At 42.6% G+C, this 22,259-nt stretch overlaps 1 protein-coding gene across 5 annotated transcripts in view; it reads left to right on the forward strand.

The window, feature by feature from the left end:
- The first annotated feature begins 14,574 nt into the window (after positions 1 to 14,574).
- The window catches only part of DAB2 (DAB adaptor protein 2), a 48,358-nt gene continuing 40,673 nt past the window's right edge, over positions 14,575 to 22,259 (forward strand). For all 5 annotated transcript variants that reach the window (XM_057709628.1, XM_057709630.1, XM_057709631.1 and 2 more), the window contains exon 1: positions 14,575 to 14,763. The gene's annotated coding sequence lies outside the window, so the exon portion shown is untranslated. The remainder of the gene's footprint in view (positions 14,764 to 22,259) is intronic.

Here is a 22,259-nt window from a genome sequence, read left to right on the forward strand (position 1 = left end):
TGGATTGAAGGCTATATCTCTCCCGATGGGCTTTGCTTAGGATTGCTGTAATCAGTGAGCATTCCTCAGCTAAGAAGAACCAGATGGCCATGCAGAGACATTAATGTTCTCCTCACGTGTCCTCTGGGCAGTCCTCCTTCCTAAGGGACAAGTGTGCTGACTTACCACTATTTACCGCTACTCTGAGACTTACGTTAATCTAAATAACCAAGGACAGCTTTCCTAACTTGATGGCAGGCATAAGCTAGAGGATCCTACATTTATCTAGCAAGAAATCAACTTGTTTGGAGATAGCCCTAAATTGTGCCATATATTCTATAAAGTACCCAAATAATGTTCTGATCCAATGAAAATATTTTAGGCAAAATAGAAGACCCCATGATTTTACTTTATAATGCCCAGAGATACTTGGAGATTAAAAAAGAGTCTGTATCTAGCAAAATAATAATAATAATAAAATATTGCTAAGTTCACAGCATCTGTGCTGATGAAGACATTATGGATAATTTTAAAGGTCTAATATCTATATTATTCTTCCCTGTTTTTCATCAAATGTTTAAGAGGTCATACAGAGTAGTTGAAAGGTCACTGGGTGGGGTAATAAGACTTAGAAGAATTGGTTTGAATCTTGGCACCTTCACAAGCAATCTAAGTGCACTTGAAGGAGTTCCCTGACTTTTCTGAGATATAATTGTATCATCTTTAAAATGCAGACAGTTATACTGGTTTAACTTGCAAGATGAATATTAGGATCAAATAAGAATACATTTGAAAGTCTATTAAACTATAAAGTTGCATGCAAAAAATGCATAATCAGCATCATCTTCATCAAGGTATAAACTAATTTCCAAGTTCTATCTCATTCCTTTCCTGCCCTTCTTGAGCAACAGAAGAATATGGAAGAGAAATGAAATCCACCAGCCCCCCAAATACGAGCAGTCACTTTATGACGTAGAATTGCCTTTGGTAGCCACATCCTGACAACCAAAGACACCCCTGAAAGAAAATCTACTTGAAGCACTCTAGATTTCTTTCCTGACTTTATGAAGCCAGGAAAAAGGAAAAACAAACTCTGGTACATCTCATCAGACAAGCACATGACAGCAATACGGGCCTCTTTCTAAGGCTCAGAAGCCAAACAGACTTTGTCCCTATTTGCTCTTGCCCCTGTGGTGTGAAGCAGACAGGAGAGACGAGGTCATTTTGCAAATCATCTGACTCCAGCCTGAAATCAGTAACCCAGAGGAAAAAATCTTGGGAGCATAAGGGCATCAAAGAAGAGGCAGGCCTGGGCCTGCTGATAAGGCCTAATGTTGAGTGGAGAGTGACGACTGTGACTCGACTGATCCCTGATCCCAGAAGGCACTCCTCCAGCACACAGATGTCTGGGTCCCTTCTGCAGAGGAATTAGGGTAAAACAAAGTCACCCTCTCAGACAACAGGGACTATAATATCCGGTGTGTGATTTCTGAGCTTCTCAACAGTGACAAAATATTGGTTTTCTTGTAAAATACCTCCACATGAAAGTTCTCTGAGCTAAATCATGGAAATCCTAGGGTAATTTAAGGCTTGTTTATCTACAGCACTCACTGGTAACCCAACAGTAACCAGCACACGGAAAAGTTGAATGAATGAACTCCATGGAACACCTAATGGTGGCAGCGATTTTTCATTTTTTTTTATTACGGATATTTTCAAATATAAACCAAAACAGAGAAAATTGTATACAGAACCCCCATATATCCATCACTCTGCTTCAGCGATCTTGTTTTGTCTATTCTCCCTCAATTTGGAGGATAGTGTGGGTTATTTTAAAGAAAATCCAAGATATCACATCATTTTACGCATAAACACTTTACATCTCTAACTCATAAGGACAACACATTCACACCCTTGACAAAATTAATAATTCCTTAATATCTTCTAAAATCCCAATTTTTCTGTCTCAAAAATATTTTTTAATGTGTGTTTGCTAGAATCAGAATCCATACAAGATTCACAAAATTGCATAGTTTTCCCTGTCTTCATAAATCTGTAGAGGTCTTTCCCACCCACCCCACTCCATTTTGTTAAAGCCATTGACTTGTTGGAGAAAGCAGGCTTTTTCTATAGAATATGCCATATTCTGGCTTTGGTGTTCGTGCCTGGTGGTGTCATTTAACCCGATCCTCTACATGTGTATCTCTCCTAAACTGGTAGATGTCTCTAGAGGCTTGCTTAGATTCAGTCTACTTCAAATATACTTCATAGTTAGCTGGGTACATCCTACATCATCTCACAGTGACCTTTGAAAAAGCACCAAATGGCAGAAATCAATTTGGCCTGTCTACATGCTGTGTATAGGATATAGTAGGCCCATATCCAGACATACTAGAAATTAGATCCTCAAATTCAACAATATATACTCTCTTTGGTTTTATTTGTTTTAATGGAGCTGTATTGGTGCAGTAACTATACACAGCTATTTTCTTGCACCTGTGACAGGAGAAACAGTAGAAGTTAGAAGAATTTAGCGGGTATTCCGCTTACTAGAGATGCAACATCACACACGTAGGGATAAACATTTCCAGTTGCACAAGTAGGTGAGAAGGGAGAGTTAAGTTATGTTTGGAGATGACAATGATTTGCTAATCGCCACAGTCATGAACCAATTGCTTAAGGGAACCTTGGAAACCATCAGACTCTGTCAGTTAGTGGGAGGTGCTATGGAGAAATGTAAATCAGAGTAGAAGGAAGAAAGTAGTAGGGCAGCAGTTTGAAATCAAATGGTTTTGTTTGCTTTCTAGGGCTGCTGTCACAAACTACCAAAACCTAGATGGATGAAAACAAGAGAATTGTATTCTTTCATCGTTCTGGGGGTTAGATGTTTGAAATCAAGGAAGAATTGGAGCTCTGCTCCTTCCGAAGGCTCTAGGGAAGAATCAGTTTCATGCTTCTCCCCTGGCTTCTGTTAACAGCCTCAGTCTTGCGCTGGGTACCTAGGCTTGCAGCTGCATCATTCCAACCTCTGCCTCCATCTTCACATCACCTGCCTCCCTATGTGTCTGTGTCTAAACTTCCCTTCTGTTTTTGTTTCTGTTTTCCCCAGTTTTATTGAGATATGATTGACATACAACACTATAATTTTAAGGTAAACAATAGAATTATTTGACATGAAATGATTATCACAAGTTGAATGAACATCTTTCATTTCACACAGAATCAAGATTAAAGAAACAGAAAATTTTTTTTCCTTAAGATGAGAATGCTTAGGATTTACTCTCTGAACAATTTTTATATATAACATATGGCAGTGTTAATTATATTTATCTGTTGTACATAACATCCCTAGTACTTATAACTGGAAGTTTTTACCTTTTGACTGCCTTCATCCAATTCTCCCTCCCCCCACCTCTGGTAACCACAAATCTGATCTCTTCTTCTGAGTTCCTTTGTTTGTTTTTGAAGTATAATTGACCTATAGCACTATGTTAGTTTCTGTTACCCAACATATATGTATATGTGTGTGTGTATACGCACACACACAGAGAAATATATATTTCCACACACTTCAAAATGATCACAGTAAGTCTAATTACAATATAGCACCATACAAAGATATTACACAGTTATTCACACCATACATTTCATATTCATGACATTTATTTTGCAGCTAGAAGTTTATAGTTCTTGGGAATTCCCTGGCAGTCCAGTGATTAGGGCTCTGTGCTTCTACTGCAGAGGGCACAGGTTCGATCCCTGATCCCTGGTTGGGGAACTAAGATCCCACAAGCCATGCACCATGTACAAAATTTAAAAAGAAGAAGAAGGAGAAGAAGAAGAAAAGGAAGAAGAAGAAGAAGGAGAAGGAGAAGGAGAAGAAGGAGAAGGAGGAGAAGAAGGAGAAGAAGAAGAAGAAGAAGAAGAAGAAGAAGAAGAAGAAGAAGAAGAAGAAGAAGAAGAAGAAGAAGAAGAAGAAGAGGAAGAGGAAGAGGAAGGAGGAAGAATGAGGATGAAGGAGGAAGAAGGAAGAAGAAGGGAGAAGAAGTTGAAGAAGTTTGTACTTCTCAATCTCCCTCACCTATTTCTTTTCTCTCCTAACCCCTGTCCCCTCTGGCAACCTCCTGTTCTTTGTATCTATAACTCTGTTTCGTTATGTTTGTTCATTTTGTTTGTTTGTTTGTTTCTTGGGTTCCATACATTTCCTTTTCCTTATAAGAACACCAGTTGTTGGATTTAGGGTCCAACCTAATTGAGTATGACCTTATCTTAACTTGAATATATCTGCAAAAACCTTATTTCCAAATAAGGTCACCTTCACAAGTTCTAGGCTGGACATGAAATTTTGGAGGACACTATTCAACCCAGTGCAATGGTCAAAAACACTCTCCATGAGAAAGTGACATTTGAGCAATGACCTAAAGTAATTAGAGAGCTAAGTGGTCATGAATCTGAAGAAAGCCAGTCCAGGCAGAGAATAACAATCGTCTGAGATACGCACAGGCCTGGTGAGTGAAGTGAGCGAGGGGAAGGTCAGTAAGAGTGGCAGTGACAAAGGTACCGGGGGTAGAGGGTGGTCAATACAGCCATGGAGGCCATTCCTGAAGACTTTGGCTTTGACTTCGATGGTAAAGGGAGTTTGAAGGGTTCCGCACAGAAGTGTGATATTACTGGCCCTTTCTCATGAGAATCACTCTCTCCTCTGTTGACGATAGACTGTGGGAGGGATGAGAGCATAAGTAGAGAGAGGTTATTTTAATAATCCATGTGAGGAGTGATGATAGTTTGGACCACAGTGGAGGGAGTTGGAAGCTACCAGATAATAAGAACCATAAGTTCAAAAGTTCCAAATTTTTTCCGTCAGTATCTATCTACTACATTATCAAGTGTTTTGTCACCTGTTAGTACTCATCCCCACACAGTGGAGACAGCACCAAAAGTTGAAGAAATCTTTTCTTGAGAAAATCTTTAAATGAAAAGAATATGAGTTATTTGCCAAGAATTCATCATCTTACATCTATTATTGTATCATTTAATCCTCAAAATAAACCTGTACCACAAGCACTGTTTTCCATTTTACACATAAGAAGCTTAAGGCTCAGGGAAGGTAAGCAATTTATCCAGTCATATAGATAGTTAATGACAGAGCCAGAGTGTGAATTTATACACCCTTAATCTCAGTCCCACGTGATTTTCATCGTACTCCAGTATGAATTAGGAAAAGTCATTATTCTATTTCTATATCTAATCATTGTGGCCCAGATCTTGTTCCAGAGAAGCATTTTTCATTTATAGGTAGTTGATTCATGTATATCTATAAACAGTTGAACATCTAAATTTGACTGTCATTGACCAGGAATATTGTGAAAAGATCAAGGTATTGGGAGAGAAAGAGACTAGTGCATGCCTTGGACCAAGGCTGTGCTATAGCCGGCACCCATGCTCACAAGAGCTGATCTTTCCACCTCCACAATCAGGGACATCACATCATACCTGGACATAAGCCCTGGTGGGGGTAGTTACCCCATGGAAATCAGCTAATGCAATAAAGCAAAGCTTTCTTTTTTAAAGAAATGGTTTACCAACATACTATTGCCTACAACGCAAACTCAATCACAACTAAATATAAAGGGGTGTGTGTGTGTATGTGTGTGACGGTGATGGAGGGGTGGGAGGATGGAGAACAGTGTTATCAAATCACTAGGTACAGTTAATGTCTAACAGTAATTTAAAAACTGCCTCAATATAAAACGAAATAATGGAAAGTGTCCTCTTGACAGATAAACACATTTAAAGTTTATGATTACACATTTCCTGGTTGTCCTCAGCAAGATGAACATAGGACTGAAGCATTTTCAGCTGCAACTGCAGAGTTCTAGGCTGGTTTCCCCTCCACCCCAGCCACCTAGCCTAGCCTTGGCAGGTGGTGTTTCTTCAGCAAGCGCACCGTTGGTGAGGTCAGTTCCTTCACAGAAGATCAAAGCCACAGCAATCCTGGCAGAGGCTGGCCTATTGCCTGGCTGGCCTGGAGGGATGCTCTTTCACTATAGAGAGACTGAGGAGGGGAATCAGCCTGATTATTAACCAAAATAAGTATGCTTCCTTGCCATGGGGAAAAATCAGGATACCTCCATTTCGATGGAGTGACTATATCTGAAAGCCAGGTGGAAATTGTTTGAGGGTTATTGTTTATTTTAAATCATCCCCACACCTTGTATATAACACCAGTGTTTCTTTTAAAAAAAAACAGCAGCTTATATCTTGAACCAGCACACACACACACACCTGCTACCACCTCTACTCCTACCCAATCTCTCTTAAAACCTTTCTCAGAGAAACAGTCCTTTGCCGGACCTCATCACTGCTGTCCTCAGCTGGAGTGTAGAACTTCCCATTTTCTCTTCTCCCTCTCATGACCACTGTCCAAAAGGTCCAGACCCAGGTTTAAAGTCAGGACAGAACTTTCTCCTTATGGCCAACGTCTAGACACCAGATATGGCCTCGAAAGGATGCTGAGGTCATGATCAAAGACAGAAAAATGAATCCGAATGAGGCCATGGATTTAGGGAGGAGAGAAGAACAAGGAGAGCTGAGGTATGAAGCCAGAGTGTGGCAGAGAAGGACTGGGGTTGGGGGGGGGGGAGAGGGAAGGGGAGTAGGGGAGGGCAGAGCAGTGGCAGGACCCAGCAAGCGGAAGTGATCAGCATGCCTTCCAGAGTTGTGCTGCAGAGTCAGTGTCACTTACAGCCTTCTTATTTCATCAGAACTTCTAACATGAGTCAGGATTGCATAGGGGTTAAGTCGCAGACCCTGGGACCACACTACCTGACTTTAAAGCCTGGCTTTGCCATTTTTCAGATCTGTGATGTGAGTCAGTTTCCTCAGTTTCTTAATCTGTAAAATGGAGATAATAATACAGGTTTTAACTCACAGGATTGTTGTAGGGATTAAGTAAATTAATATCTATAATGTGCTTAGAAGAGAGTCTATATTAAAAAGGCCATAAACGTAAAACAATACATCTGCATGTACCCCGCGTCATGTCTTAGGGAAAAAATGACCAGCCTGATTGGAGCTCTCTTTTATTTATCCCTCTTCCTTCTCTCAAAGGAAACCACCATCCTGAAACTGTGATTTATCATCCCCATGCATCTTTATATTCATTTATACGAATATTGTCTCTCTAAGTAATGTGCAATTCTATTTTTTTATTTTAAACCATGTATAAAGGCTTTATGTGTTCATCTGTACCTTGCTCTGCCTACTCAATTCATCTGTGTTGATACAAGCAGTTCTGGGTCATACATCCATGTCATTTCTATTATTGTTAGAGTATTCCCAGTGGATGCCTGCACCACACTTTATTTATCTGCTCTCCTGTTGGTTCTTAAGCAACTTAAGTTGCTTCTACTTTTTGCTAGTCTAAGCATTCTTAGACATATTTCTTAGCAAATGAGTTAGAGTTCTTCTAAGCTGATTTAGAAGTGAAATTTCTGAGGTTTAGGGTAAGCTTATTTTCAAATTTACTTGGTATTTTAAAAATCATTCTTTTAAGACGTTCAGATCAAAATCACGTTATCATCAGCACTCTACTTGTGCTAACTACTTCTGCAAGTCCTTTAGACAGATTGACTTGTTTAATCCTCACAACAACACTATGAAGGAAGTTCTCTTATTTCCCTCACTTTATGGAAGAGAAGTTCAGCAATTCTCAGATCTCACATTTGGTAAGCTGTGGAGCCGGGATTCACGTCTAGATACAGTGGTTCCAGAGTTGTGCTAAATGAAAATAGGATGTAACAAAAAGCCAAGAAATTCTGACCAAAAACCATCACAAGGCAGATCAAAAGGTTTCACTGAAGGAGATGAGACTTCATGTTATCCAGTATGACCTCATCTTAACTAATTACATTTACAGAGAACTTCCTTCTACATAAGGCCCATTCTAGCCGGGTAGACATGAATCTCGGGGGAACACTATCTGACCCAGCAAAGGATCCCCTTCTATCATCTGTGGCCAAAGAGAAGAATCTAACCTACCTTCCACAGGACAAGCCTTCGGATACTCGGAAAGAGCTCTGCTATCCATAGATCTCCGTGCCCAGCCCCTGGCCAAACGTGCCCGATTCAGTCAGGCCACGCTGGCAGAGCACCCAGTAGTTCTTGGTCCCCAAGAAAGTTCCTTCACTGTCCAAGTGGCCCTGCTCTGGACAGCCTTCCATTCGCCAGTGCATTCTGCATGCAGGGGTGTCTACGGCAGGTATTAGACAGACCAACACAGGATACAGTACACCCGAAGAGTTGTCACTAACCTCTAATTATGCTTGGGTCCTGACTACATAAGCCGTATGTTCTGGGTCATTCAGGAACACTGAGCAATAGTTCTAGCTCTGTCTCTGGCTGTGTAAACAGACGTAAATCAAGGTTTCTGTGCTTACAGTTCTTAACCTTTAGAAAAAGGAATGCTGGCCCTAACCTGTGTGACAATGATGTTGTGAGGACACAAATCAGATTGGTCCAAAACACTCAGATAAAAATCCTCAGATAAAAATGAATAGGAAGAATGTGACTAGACAACCATAATGCAATGGAATTTAATCTTCTTTTACGCCACGGGGTCCTTTGATTATCCAATGAAATCTGTGGCGCACCTCCCCAGAAAACGCACGTGAGCACGGGCACACACATATACCTCAGCTTCAGAATAACTGCGGAGGGAATTCCCTGGCAGTCCAGGGGTTAGGACTCTGTGCTTCCACTGCAGGGGTCCCACGTTCCAACACTGGTTGGGGAACGAAGATCCCACAAGCAATGCAGCCAAATTAATAATAATCGTCATCATTGGGGAGTTAAATTACCCTGGAGTCCAGACATGGTTTCTCTTCATTCTTTAATTAAGAAGTGATTTTAAGCCCGAGGATTAAATGAGTACAGCAAATAGTATTCCCCCTTGATTTACCAGTAGCTGTTCCAGTTTAGAACTGAGGTTTTTAAGCCAACCCAGGAGCCCCAGCACAGCACATGGCCATAGTTGGAGCAGAGTAGAATTTTGGGGGGATTGAATTGAGTGTCTGCAGACCCGGAGGCCCCTTTCTCAGCAGTAGCAACAGCGCTCTGAAGTAAAAGAGGTTGATGCCATTTTCTCATTTTCTGCCTTCCCCCTCTTTAAACATCCCCATTTCAGCGGAAATTCACTCATCTCTCTTTGACAGGATGAAACTGATCCAATAAAGAAATCCTCACTAATACGGTAGGAAATCAGGGTCTAGGATTAGCCCAAGGGCTCAACCTTAGGAAAGTTCACTAGATGAATCAGAGGAGCATCATCTAAACACATGATTTACTAGGGATAGAATTTCTGATGTTGCCAGTGGAAATAATTTAGGACAAAAGCACCTCTCTTCCCTCCCCCAAGTAATGTGTTTTTTGAATAATTTTTACATAATTTATAGTATTTATATAATCTCAAACTTTCCAAAGTCCTCCCAGGTCTATAACTTCCTTTTCTCCCCACCAGAAGCCGGAATGAGAGAGGAAGACAGGGCATGCCCATTTTATATATAAGAAAATTGAGTCCTTGAGAAGTTAGGAATCTTGTGGAAATCTTGCAGTTTAATGAGAGAGAGAGCCTGAACTTTAACCCAGCTCTGACCTTAAATCCCACTTTCCTTTGCTGTATCAGAAAAGCCATTATGTACATACTATACAGTTTACATTTCCAAATGCCCCCTTTGAAGCCTAGATGTAAAATGCCTTCAGGGATAATAGAGGGCCATTCCAGGAGTTGGAGGTCCTATAATCGTCTCTCTTTCTGGGTAACCTTAAGCTGGGTGCAGAGTGGAGCTGACAATCGCCTCCACTTGCTCAAAAATCGGAAAAATATCTGTCCCTCCTCTTACTGATGCCTGAGATCCCTTAACAGCGGGCAGTGCCTTTCACTCCACAGTAAGGGTCAGGGTTGCAAATGCAAATATCTGGGTATCGGTCCATATCAGATCTTTCTTCAGAAGCCAATCTTGACAGGGGAGGGGGCAGGGAGAGAAGTCACCACCAGAGCCAGGACACTGTCTAAGGCTGCAGAGAGTCCGGGGAGAGAGAAAGGGGGGCATCTAAAGACCAGTGGCACCTGCTTCCTCTCAACCTTGCTGTTCTCCCTCTCCACACGGTTCTCAGAGCTGAGAGAGGAAAAAAATGAGTGTCTTCTTGATCACAGGAAAAGCTCAGTGTTTCTCGAAGGGGGTCCCCAAGACCCCAGCATCCGAATCAGCCACAAGTGCTGGTTACACATGCAGATTCCTATGCAGGGCATGCCTCCCCTCCTCCACCAGCCCACCCCAGGCCTTTCTGGGCTCTAGGGCTGGGCCCAGGAATGTTCCCTGGAGCGTGTTCCCAGGAGGCCTGTGGCGAACAGCAAAGTTTGAGGACTATTGCTCTAGAGGCCAAATTAGGTCAGGAGAACACTAGTGAACACCCCTGAAAGACCTGGAGGAAAACTCCTCAGGGAAAAAGCTATTTTATCGCTTTTACAACTCTTCTCTTTCCTTATCGTAAAGTCACTCAATGTGTTTTTTTTTTTTTTTAGTTATACAAGCCTGCGCATGTATCTTTTCACTTAATTGCACAAATGAGATCTATAACTATATCTGCATACAGGCTCTTTTCATTTCTTTTCCCTTTTTTGCAGGGTTCTCGCCCTCCTCCTCTCCCTGTCTATCCTCATGTCCATTGGGTCCCCAGTCATCTGTATTGCCATCCAGTCTCTAGCATCCCTGATAACCACACACACATACACACACACACACACACACGCACACACACGCACACACGCACTCAAGCCTACATAGGTAAGTGTTGCTTTTCGTATTACTAAAATAGAAACATATTTTACATTTTTTTCTATATCTTGTTTTTCTCACTCAACACTACCTAATAGAAGTCCTTCCGTATGACAAGGTTCAACTTCAATTTATTCTTGTAAATGATTGTATGTGATTTCACAGTGCAGATGACTCAGAATGTATTCAATCATCCCCTTACCAACAGACATCATTTGTTCCCAGGTTCCTCCTTCTATGGACAATGCAGCAATTAACATCTTTGCATTTTTTATGTACGTTTTATTTCTAGGGGATAGATCCTTGTCCATAGGATAGAGAACTGTATCAGCATTTGCTACAATAATAATATTAGCGTTTTGTAGGATTATATGTCTTTTTATCTTTAATAACTCTTTCCAACTTACTTTCCAAGTAAGATAATATTTTAATGAGTAATTCATATGAGGACTCTTTTTCCCCTGTGCAATTTCTCATCATAAAAATTTATATTATTAGCAAAATGTAACCAGTTATGTAAATCCCTCATATTGAATTTTTAAGTGTCCTTCACTTTACAACATTCCAGCTTTTCAAGTAACATTTGAGTTTCACTCATGTTTCACATCACAAGCAAATAATAAATATTGAATTCTGAGATGCGTTACAGGTATAGCCAAGAAAACAAACAAAAGCAACCAACAAAACAAAAACAGTCTGCCTTCGGTAGACTACCCTCCAAATATTTTAGATTTTAGGTAGATAAATAGATGATAGGGAAAACCCTCTAATGTTTGCCCTGCCTTGCCAATAGCCAAATCTGATAGGACCAGTTTTTCTGCATCTATGAACGTGCAGAACAAGTGAAGGTCAAAGAACTTTTTCTGGAAACAATAGCTATTCTCTCCCCGCCCCCTCCTTTTTTTTAACACCAAGGAGGAAAACAAAAAAGATGTGACCTTGCTAGATCCACAGACTTCAACCAGTCTTTGTTTGATTAGAACATCTGGAAGCATCCAGCAAGGCATCAAGGTACACAGGCAGTTTACCTATGGCCAAGTCTAAAGAACCATTTACAATTCAATGGGAGATGGCAGGATTCAAAATGGGATGTTTAAGGGAGACAAGAATAGTAGGGAAGGAGACACAAGAAAGCCGGGAGAAGGGAGAGAGAAAGCCTTAGTTCTGTGAGCTAAAGAGGCAAAACAGCCAGCTTAATTATGGAAGAAAAGACACACACATAGGATAGCTCACACAGGCAGAGTTGCTGTGGAAGCACATTCCAGGAAAATCTTAAGAGATTACTTTAATAATAAACCATGCATTCTTCAGCAAGCCATCACGGGATTAACTACCCCTTTCCTAGGCTGGGAACAGTCCTCAGTTTTGGATTTTTCTTTTTCTTTTTCCTTCTCTCTCACAAGCAGGTTTTGTGCAAGGAAAGAGCCATGCAAGGACCACAGTTTTTCAAACATTCCACTCAGTTTTCCTCACCTTACTTTTCTAAACATTAATTTCAGTAGTGATAAGAAAAGACCACGGTTTAGGCAGAGTTAACGTCTGGGTGGGCTTGGGTGTGAGTCTCCAGCTGCAAGGATATTCGTTTTAGATCTACTGAAAAGCCAACACCTTCCATGGGACACGAGACTATGTTCTACCAAGGATATAAAGGATTACGTTTATTATCATTCTTTTCTCTCCTTTTTTTCCTTTCTTAATGTAGCAGGACACTGAATTACTGCCAGAAGCAATATCAGAGCCTTAGAGATATAAAAACATACTTCAAATCAAATCAGAGTTCTCCACTGTCGACTCAAGATTTCTGTGTAAATGACACAGCTGTCCACTGCAAGCTGTGTGTGGGAGCCCACTGGTCACAAATGAACTGTCTTCATCAAAATCTTCTCTTGAAACTACAGCTCATGGCAGATGAAATCATTTTCTTCCTCTGGCTTCTTACACAAATCCCTTCCATTTGGTGGGGTAGAGCAAATGTAAGTCAACATTTCTTAATAAGAGTCTTTCGATTAAAAAAAAAATAGGTGTAGGTGGTCACTTCTGAGAAAGTGTTACATAGGGAGGTTAAAAGAGAGACCCATTTTTGTTGTTTTCCCAAATTGTCAAAGCTGTGCCTGAAATCAGCTGTCATTTTTCCAGCTACTTAGCTTTTGGAAGTGAAACCAAGCTCCTGCACTTCTGGATCTTAGAAATAAAGCACTATGTCCTAAAATGCCTCAGAAGTAAAGTTCTCTGCAAAAATGTTATCAATACAGTACCAAGACTAAATGTTATATACTTCTTGTCATTCACACAAAGTCATTTTTTTTAATAATTGCAAATTACCTCAGAGGAATATTGAAAACTGTCAGCACAACCCTCCCCACCTTTACCTCCCCTGGTATGAGGGAATGAGACAGGTGGCAGAAATAGTAAAGGTCAAAAGAGGTAGTATCCTCATCACTGATGGGTTTTGCTGCTCTGCACCCCTGGCTCCAGGGTTGTTCCAAGCCTGACCTACTTGAGAGCAGGGACTGTCACTCACACCGAGCTGTCCCAAATTACACAGTGGCTTTGCAGTCGGGGCTAGGCTGGGACCACAAACTACATCTTTGGTATCCCATGAGCCCGATTTGAACCCCCAGTTTCCAGAGGTAAAATGCAAATCCACTGTGTGTTGCTTACTCTATAAAATCAATAACCCCTTCCCATCCAAGTCACAATTTGGTATTTTCACATTTAGTACACACTGTCTCAGATTAAAAAAAGAAAGAAAAGAAGAAGAAGGAAACAGACATACTTTTCACAAGAATAATTTCATAATTCTTAAAAAGCAACAAAGCTTCTGGGCATGTTTTACAATTGTTCATGACTTTCAAATACAGAGATGAGCCCCCAGCTTGTTAAACTCCACTAAGGTACACTATGGAGTGCCTTCTACTGCTGAGTACTGCATGTCCATATTTTCAAATATTTTATTTCTCACATTTCAGCTTTTTCTTAGAAGTATAGGAAACACTGTGGAAATCACTGCAGATAAAATCACGTCACGTGTCTACACAGGGATGCCCATACTGTGGGGGAAGTCAGTATATAATCACTCTGTTTATATCAAATACATAGCTTATTTAGATAGGTTACACAGACGTGCACAGTTTTGTTTATACCAATTTCATAGAGAGAGTATTGTTTTTATATCTGTATAGACGGGATTGTATTTCATACACAAATACAGCATGTTTGACGTATGCGCACAGATTACCCACCAATTTAAGTGCACCCACAGCTGCCCTGAAAGAGACACGAATTCTTTTCAAGGGGTTCATCACACGTGCGCCTGTAGAGACTGTAGATCTGAGCTAGCATCCCCTGCCTCTTGCCAGGAAAGTCGGGAGTAAAGGCGGCCCTTTGTTCGAAGGGCCCCACGGGGTTAGGATGACTTGGGACGCCACATCACTGGAAGCGGCGATGCCGAGAAGGAATCTGTGAGATGAAGGTCGCCGGGTCCCACCCCTTTCCCGCGGAGTTTCCCTTTCCTGTCCTTAAGCGCACCCTCCCCTGCGCCTTGTCCGCGGCCCCGCGCGCCCGGGCTCGGGACGGCGCCCCGACCGCTTCCTCCTCCGCGGCGCTGGGCTCCGGGCGATCGCCCCCCGCTGGTGGGGCCCGCAGCCCAGCCGGCCGGCGGCTCGGCGCGGCCCCAGCTCGAGTTAATAAACAGTTAAGTTTGGAAGACTCAGCAGACACGTTGAGGGGGAGTTACCCAGCCCAGGCAGCAAAAACATCCCGGCGCATTCCTGGGGAGTCCTCGGCTGCCAGCATCTGATTAGAACCATATCTCGCCGGGAGTGGCCCGCGGCTGCGAGGCTCCCGGGCCGGCGGCTATTTAAGCGCGGCCGCCGTGTCGGCTGCGCGGCAGCCAGGAGGCTCGGGCACCCGGGAGTCATGCTCGCATCGCCGAGGCGCTAGCTGGCCTGTGAGTAGCTTTCCGAGCCTCCTTCCCTTCGGCTCCATTTTCGGCGACCCCCTTCCCTCCTTTACTTTACCCGCCTTGGGATGCAGACCTGGGACTGCTGGGGCATCTTAGGAAGAAGACGGTGTACTTGGGCAAAAGGCGGTTTTGTGGCCTGACATCCGAGGAATGCTCCCGCGGAGCGCGGGTACCTTTGGGGTCGGACTCCAGATGTCCAGCTAGTGACATTTCACAAGCGCCTCCCGTGTGTGTGTGTGTGTGTGTGTGTGTGTGTGTGTGTAAAGGCTCTGTGGGCAGCCCGGGTCGGACGCCGGTGTGGCTGCTGAGCGCCTAATTAACTCCTCCAAGGGTGTTTATTTTTGCCTTGTGACAAAGACTGGGGACCTGGTTTGCGCCGGCGAGAAGCTCTTTCCCCGGTGTCTGACAGCTTATGGCATTAAAATGTGAACTTTTTGTCTTACGCCCGCATTCTTAAGTAAGTGTCTGCCCAAGAGACTGAACAAACTTGTCTGAAATCCTCAGAGCATTTAAATGGTGTTTGCCTGCTTGCTGTAATCTGGAAAGATTAAGTAAGAATTTTAGAAAAGGGGAAAAAATGAATGGGTTAAACCCGTGGAGCCTCAGTCAACATAGCGGGTTTCATAGCATAGAGCTGACTCTGTTATTTGTTTCTGCCGTCTTTTCCTCTTGACTTAATTCTTAGCCTGGGATTCGGGTCCGCAGTCAGTTTTCGCAGGGAGCCCTTTGAATCCAAAGGGAAATCGAACTGGATTAAAAACACTTAAAGAATCTGGATGTTATCTCCACCCCATCCATCCACTCGCCTCCCCCCCCCCCACCCCCAACCTTATCCTCTTTCTTTTTAGTTTGTGTTTGGAAGGAAGAGAGGCACTCTGTAAAATGAGAAGAGCAGAAATAAGCTTCCAGACACATGGAAAGACTTAAAAATTATGGAGGGGCGACTCATGAATAGTAAATGTTGTTATTGCACTGTAAAGTGACTTAATGAAAAAATTTCTGGCCCTAATCAGGCAAAGCAGGGGAGCGGGGAAAGAGGGAGGTAAGACAGAAGTAATGCAAACAGAAGGAATGGCTGAGGAAAGCAGGCAGCTGCAAAAATGCCTTCAGGACGTCCGATAAGGCTCTTGGAATGGCTTTGATGGGATATAGTTGATCTCCCTGCAGGCTTGAGGTTGGCTCCCCACACAGGAGCATCTACTGGCTCTTGGGGAGGGAGGAACTAGCTGGGAATGGGAGAGCATGACAGCTACCAAATGGCTTGCCTCCATGCTCTGTGACACCTCCACCTGGCTTCTTAAACCAGCAGCCAGACCTTGATTAGGCTACTCTTCTCTGGGCCTGGTGCCCAGCCCCCTCCCCAAGGTTCTGTCTCGCCCTCTTTGAGGGGAGATAGGCCTCTGTGATACTCTAAGAAAGTTTATTGCCATGAGAATTCAGCAGTATTTGGGATTGAGCTCTCCTTCATCTCTGGGGAAGGATCCTTTTGGTTGAAGTGCTACATGTGTGGTAATAAACAATGCTACACAATGTGCAATCTCGTTCAGAAAGCACAAAGGAGGCCTAGTGGTTTTTTCCAACGTGTATTTCTGAGACAGATAACTTCTAAATCCCTAGTCAGTCTCCTCCTAAGGCGGACTGAATTCTTTTTCCTGTTGGTGATGAATAATTTCACTTCCTTTTCCCTTCCCACTCCCAACTCTCTCCCTTCTTACCCAGATGGATGCCCTAGAAACCGGTTCTTCTTAAGCTATACCCTCCTCCATTTTAAAGTAGATGGGAGGGGAGTATCTTCCAACTTTGAACTGTGACACACAGGCAGTTGCCATTCTGCCGATCTTGGACCCAGCTGATCTTCTCCTGGGAATGTGAGAGAGCGAAGGCAGCCACAGCACTTGTTCAAAGCCTTGCCTCCTTGCTAAGGACAGAATCCAGGGTCTGCATTTCCACTCAAGGCTTTCTATAGTTGTAACTCCAACTAAAAGTCCAAATTCCTGTGCACTAGGTTCACTTCTTGCCTGGCCCAAAAGGCTGAATGGATTTCAGCCACCTTGTCTGGGTTGAAGAGAATTGCTTTTAAGACACTTGTTAGCGTGAAGCTGGTACAGGGACCCCCGGGAGCTGCTGACCAGTGGTTGGGGCGATACTTATTGGCTTGCTCAGCCATGCCTCCCATTATCTGAAGACTTAGAGAGCAGGAAGACAGAAGCCTTGGTCACGGCTCCTGGTCAGCAGGAGGCTTTGTGGAGACACGGGTCTTGGTGGTACAGTATGTGCTGCTTCGTTTCTCTTTCTACCCTCATATGTCTGTAAGCCTACACTTGCTACCACCCATAGTTTTCACCTGCGTAGTTTTGAAGGTTCTGTGTGTTTCCCTTCCTCAGTCTCTCTTGACTTGAAAATCTAATTGATGCTTTTCTTAAAGACAAAGCTAAGATGCTGAAATACTTGAGAAGGCTGCCAAAGACAGAGCTCCAGAGTGTTAAGTTGTCCTAAGGGTCAGCAGAAAATGCCTCCCCAGGTGGAAAGGCTTGAAAGTGGACCGGTTGGGGAGGTTTTGGTATTTGACCAGATGCACAAGGCTCTCTACCCTCCAAGCAGAACTAGAATGAGAACTCAACTGGCAGTATGAAACACCTGAGAAACAGGATGTGGTATTTGAAAATTCTCTGGCACTGCTGTGTAATTCTGAAGCTGTGCCACTGAACTACACAGAGGCTGGCCAGAATCACATTTAGTGGAAATAGCTGTCACCTCAGATCTATGTGTTTAAGGGTAACCTAACTCATGGTAACGTATCCTGCCTGGATTAATCCTGTGACTCAGAAGGAAAGCAGGCCATCGAGTCCCCTTCTTCTACGAAGAACACGCTGATTTCTGGCAAGGGGAACAAATGACGCTGACTGTGGACACAAAGGGCTGGCACCCAGGCCATTTCCACTTGCCACCTAGTTCAGCCGGGTGTGGTTTCAAGTGTGGGTTCTGGAGCCTCCTTGCCTCAGTTCAAATCCCAGGGACAGCACTGCTGCTCATGTGACCTTGAGCAAATTGCATCATTTCTCTGTACTTAAGCTTTCTTATCTGGAGAGAATAATAATACCTACCCCCAGGTCCATTGGGAAGACTGTTAACCTAATAGGCGTAGAATACTTTATTCTGATGTTTTGTTTTCATTTTGCCCCCTGAGCTACTGAATTATGTATCTTTGTGAAAACCAAAGGCGGAGCGGGGAATGTCTTTGTCAAAGTTGGACACCACCCGTCTACCTGAAAAGTGTTAATCACGTAAGCACTTAATATTAACGAAGCCAGGGAGTTTGCTGTGCTTACACTAAACAGACTGGGAGTTACTCTGTGTTCTCTGCCTTGTGCCTACAATTTGGTTTGGTCAAGCTGACCTTTTCTGCTCTCATTTAAGTCTTTCCCCCCACTCTGCACCCCCAGACTCCCTACAGAAAGGGAGAAGTCCTTTCCCCTGAAGTTAGCATTATAACAGAAGGAAGTGGGAAGGGGAGGACCACCCGTGCTAAACTGAGGGACTGGGTAGAAATAAAAAGTCTTCTGACTACATAGGGCCCCATACTGTCCTTGCCCACAAAGCTGGGCAGGTTGCCATGGTTACTCCCCTTCCTGAATCTTTCTCTTACCTTGGAAGGAAGCCTGCCACTCTAGGGTAAGCAAAATCTGAACAAATTGCTTCCTGGTCTAAAAATGGAAGTTACTTTTTTTTATTGAGGTAGAATCTCCTCTCTACCTACCTCATTCTTCTCTTCTAAACTTATTTTAATCCAAAACTTTAACCCAAATTGTCCAACTCTTGCTAATTCTTACATCATCACGACAGAGAAATATTAAGGCTTATGAAATTTCAGGAACATAAAAGCTGTTGCCTCAGCATGGAAGCAGCCTGGCAATGCTTTTCTGCTGCTGTAGCTTGTATCTTGGCCCCTAAGCTAGCTAGAGGCAAGTGACCTTTAACTGTTTCAAACTGGTAAGAATTCTGAGTGAACAGAACAGGCTGAGTGAGTGTTCAGCTGCAGGGAAGTTACCAGGAGGCAGAATGCATGAGGGCTGTCACTTAGATTTTTAGGTAACCGTAGAGGAAAAGGAGCCAGTAGGTTAGGAAGTAAGAATACTGGAAAAGCTGGGTTTGAAGCATTCTCCAACCTGGAAGAGATGTGGGTGAGGAATTCATGGTTTAATTTTTCTCTGGGTAGAAAGCGACCCTATTTCTCCCCAGCAATGTGATGCAAAGTGTTACTCTGAAACAGACTTAGATCTTTATGTGACAGATGAACTGCCATAAGTTCTCATTTAACAGTCACATTCATTCATGATTTCCAGATTGGACACTTAGTTAGCTAGAGTGTGTGATTCACAGCTAGAAAGAACTCATCTCAGACTAGCTAGTCTCAGAGTGTGGTCCCCAGACCAGCTACATCAGCATCACTTGGGAACTTGTTCAAAATGCAGATTCTTGGTTCCCATCCCAGATCCACTAAACCAGCAACGAGCAGTAGGGCCCATGCAGCTGTATTTCAACAAGCCCTTCACATGGCCTAAGAGTAACTTTCATATTCCAGTTGTTGAGTGTAAAGCATAACAGAGGAACTGAATTCCTACAGTCATGGAAATAATAAAGCAAGGCATTTAAACATAGCTCAGTTTCACTGAATCTTAGCAAGATGAGAAAGCACAGACCTTGACATTTTTCCTGCTATCTCAAGTATTGCTTTCTTGATTCTAGGAAAACCAATCTACTCCTTAGTTGGATGTTATCACGTCGCTTCCAAATCCTTTCCCCTCTTTTAGGGTTTTTAAAGAACATAATTAATCTCCATTTATTAGAAGACTGTCCCAGTTGCTTCTTTTTAAAGAAGATTTCGGTAAACTAGATCATTACCCTTGAACCAGATGGTTTTCTCTAACCTATAAAACTTTTTATTTTGTTTTCTTCATGCCATGCCCAGAGTGCAGATGAAGACCTCTCCATCATGGTAAATGAATCTGCTGCACTTAGTTTTTATAGCACTTTATGGTTTATAACGTACTGTTCCATTCTCCCATTTGACTTTCACTTTAAATAACTTAAGGTAGAAAAGATATCTCCATTCCTTAGCTCCAGTGTGATCGGTATGACCACAGTCATACCATTAAGCGGTAGAGCTGGGATTCAAGCATGGATCTTTATGATTCAAAGCTTGATGTTTATAATAATAGTAAATTTCTAATATGTGACGCATGTTGCTAGGCTACCAATGGAAGAACTCCCAGTGAGTAGGAGTCTAGAAGAAAGTCTACATTAGGTGAAGTAAAGAGTATAGACTCTAGTCCTGCAGTGGAATGACAGCACTGCCATCTCTTAGGCACACTGCTCAATGTCTCTGTTCCTTAGTCACCTCACGCGCCTTGCAAAACAGTCCTAAGAGTGACTGGTGCTAATCAGAGACTGGTGTTTAGCAGAGATCACGCCCTCGACTGAAAGATACAAGGGTGTGATCTAGAAGGAGAGAATTGGAACTCTGGCTTTGAAGAGGCAGCATAGGTTAGTGGTTAAGAGATTGAGCTTTGAACTACAAATGACTGTATCCGCAACCCAGCTTTGCCATTTAAGACAAGAGATATAAAGGCTGAGCTTCATTTTATCCATCAGTAAAATGAGTTTCCTGCAAATTAAAATGAAAGGAGAAGCCATGAAAACAGTACTTCCTCAGAGCTGCTGCTTCAGAAAGGTACCTGCTCTAGGACTATAATTCTCAATGAAATAACTAAGCTAATGTTGGAAAATGGTCTTGTTCTCATTGTTTGCAGTCTTTAGGCAAGCTAAAATCTAGAGATGAACACATTTGGACTGAAAATGAGACCAACTTTCTTACCTACCATGAAACTATTAACTGTGAGGGTGAAGCCAGAAGATGTGGCAGTGCTTCATAAACCAGTTACAGGCGCACAGATGTTAACTCTTAAAGTACCACTTAAACTCCTCTGGGCAGGACAGTTGAGCCCTCCTGCGGTCCAGATTTAATCCATGCCCAAATAACTGGAAAGTGAAAGATAACTTCACTAATGTATCCACGTTGGGTGCAGCTGCCCTCTTTGTTCTAAACATTTCACCCAAAGGGTCTCACTTGTTTTCCATATTTGAAGTTTCCTACTAAGGGGCCAAGACCTGTTCTAATCTTCTGTAATATGTAATGGAGATGCTATTGTGTTTTTTGTTACCATTTAGTGCGGCAGAAATAAGCCAAACGTGTTTGAATATTTGTCAGAGGGCTCTCACAGTCCTATGAAGAGTGCTGAACCAGTCCGGCTTTGGGGCACAAAGTTAATCCAGATGGGAAATGTATAATTTGCTGGTAGATCAGAGGATCAGAAGTTGGGATGGTACACATAGTGGATGCTCACATCTCCCTTAAAGGAAAATGCCAGCTGTGCTTTACTGCATCAGCCTTGGATGGTGGTAGTGTTGTTTTTTGTTTTTGTTTCAGGGTTTCTTTTTTTTAACCTTTGCCTCTAGAGTCAAACATCTTAAATAAAATCCCAGTTTTGAAGTAGAAAACAAATAGAACAGGCCCTTCCTCGCATAGCTGGTTGACAATAAGGAGATTTAATACTGATTTCTGCCTGGACCAAGGTTCAACTAGAGCTGAGCCTTTTCTGAAGCATTCGTGTACTTGAATTGAAATGATAGTTTTATTCAATGTCCAATGTGTCTTCTGAAGGATATCTTGATGCATAGATGTTTGCCTGACTGCCTGATAACTTGTTCTTGGAGTTTCTGATTTGTCCAGCTGATCTAAAAGTTTTCATCAGTTGTAATTGAACGTTGGCTGAAAGTATTTACTTAACACCTGCTAGGGAACACATAACTGTCAACAATTGCTGCCTACAAGAAATTTAGAGAAAATGACAACCACTCAACTAACATATGGTTTTATTATAATTAAGTGGTACAGAGTAGAGTCTGGAGAAAGAAAAGGACTCGGGTGTGATGATGGACTTGGCTTTTAAAGGAATGGTGGAAGTCAGATCAGCAAAGGTAGGAAGAAAAGTGCATGCTAGGCAGAAGCTTATAAATACATCATGCAGATGTATACCCAAAGAATGCTGATTGGCCAGTCTGGCCAAGAGAAAGTACAGGTGGTGGAGAAGTAAGGGGTGATATCATTTGGAAAGGAGAGATGGATTGCACTGAGCTTTGGATGTCAGGACAAGGACTTAGATCTTTATCTGCTAAGCAGTAGATCTCTTTATTAAATCAGGAAAACAAAATGCTGACTCAGATCAATGAACCTGGCTGTATTGGCAAGATGAGTTTGAGTGGCAATTGCTTAGCAATTGAAGAAAAACCTGTATTGCATGAAAAACCAGGAAGGTAAAGAAAAGATTTTCATATTAAGGAACAAATGGCAGCTGTGTATTACCTCTAATGTTTTAAGTGCACTGCTCTTTACCAGTCTGCATGGGGGCTAGAAAAACAGG

The sequence above is a fragment of the Hippopotamus amphibius genome, chromosome 15 (genome assembly GCF_030028045.1).
Source record: "Hippopotamus amphibius kiboko isolate mHipAmp2 chromosome 15, mHipAmp2.hap2, whole genome shotgun sequence".
Lineage (NCBI taxonomy): Eukaryota > Metazoa > Chordata > Mammalia > Artiodactyla > Hippopotamidae > Hippopotamus > Hippopotamus amphibius.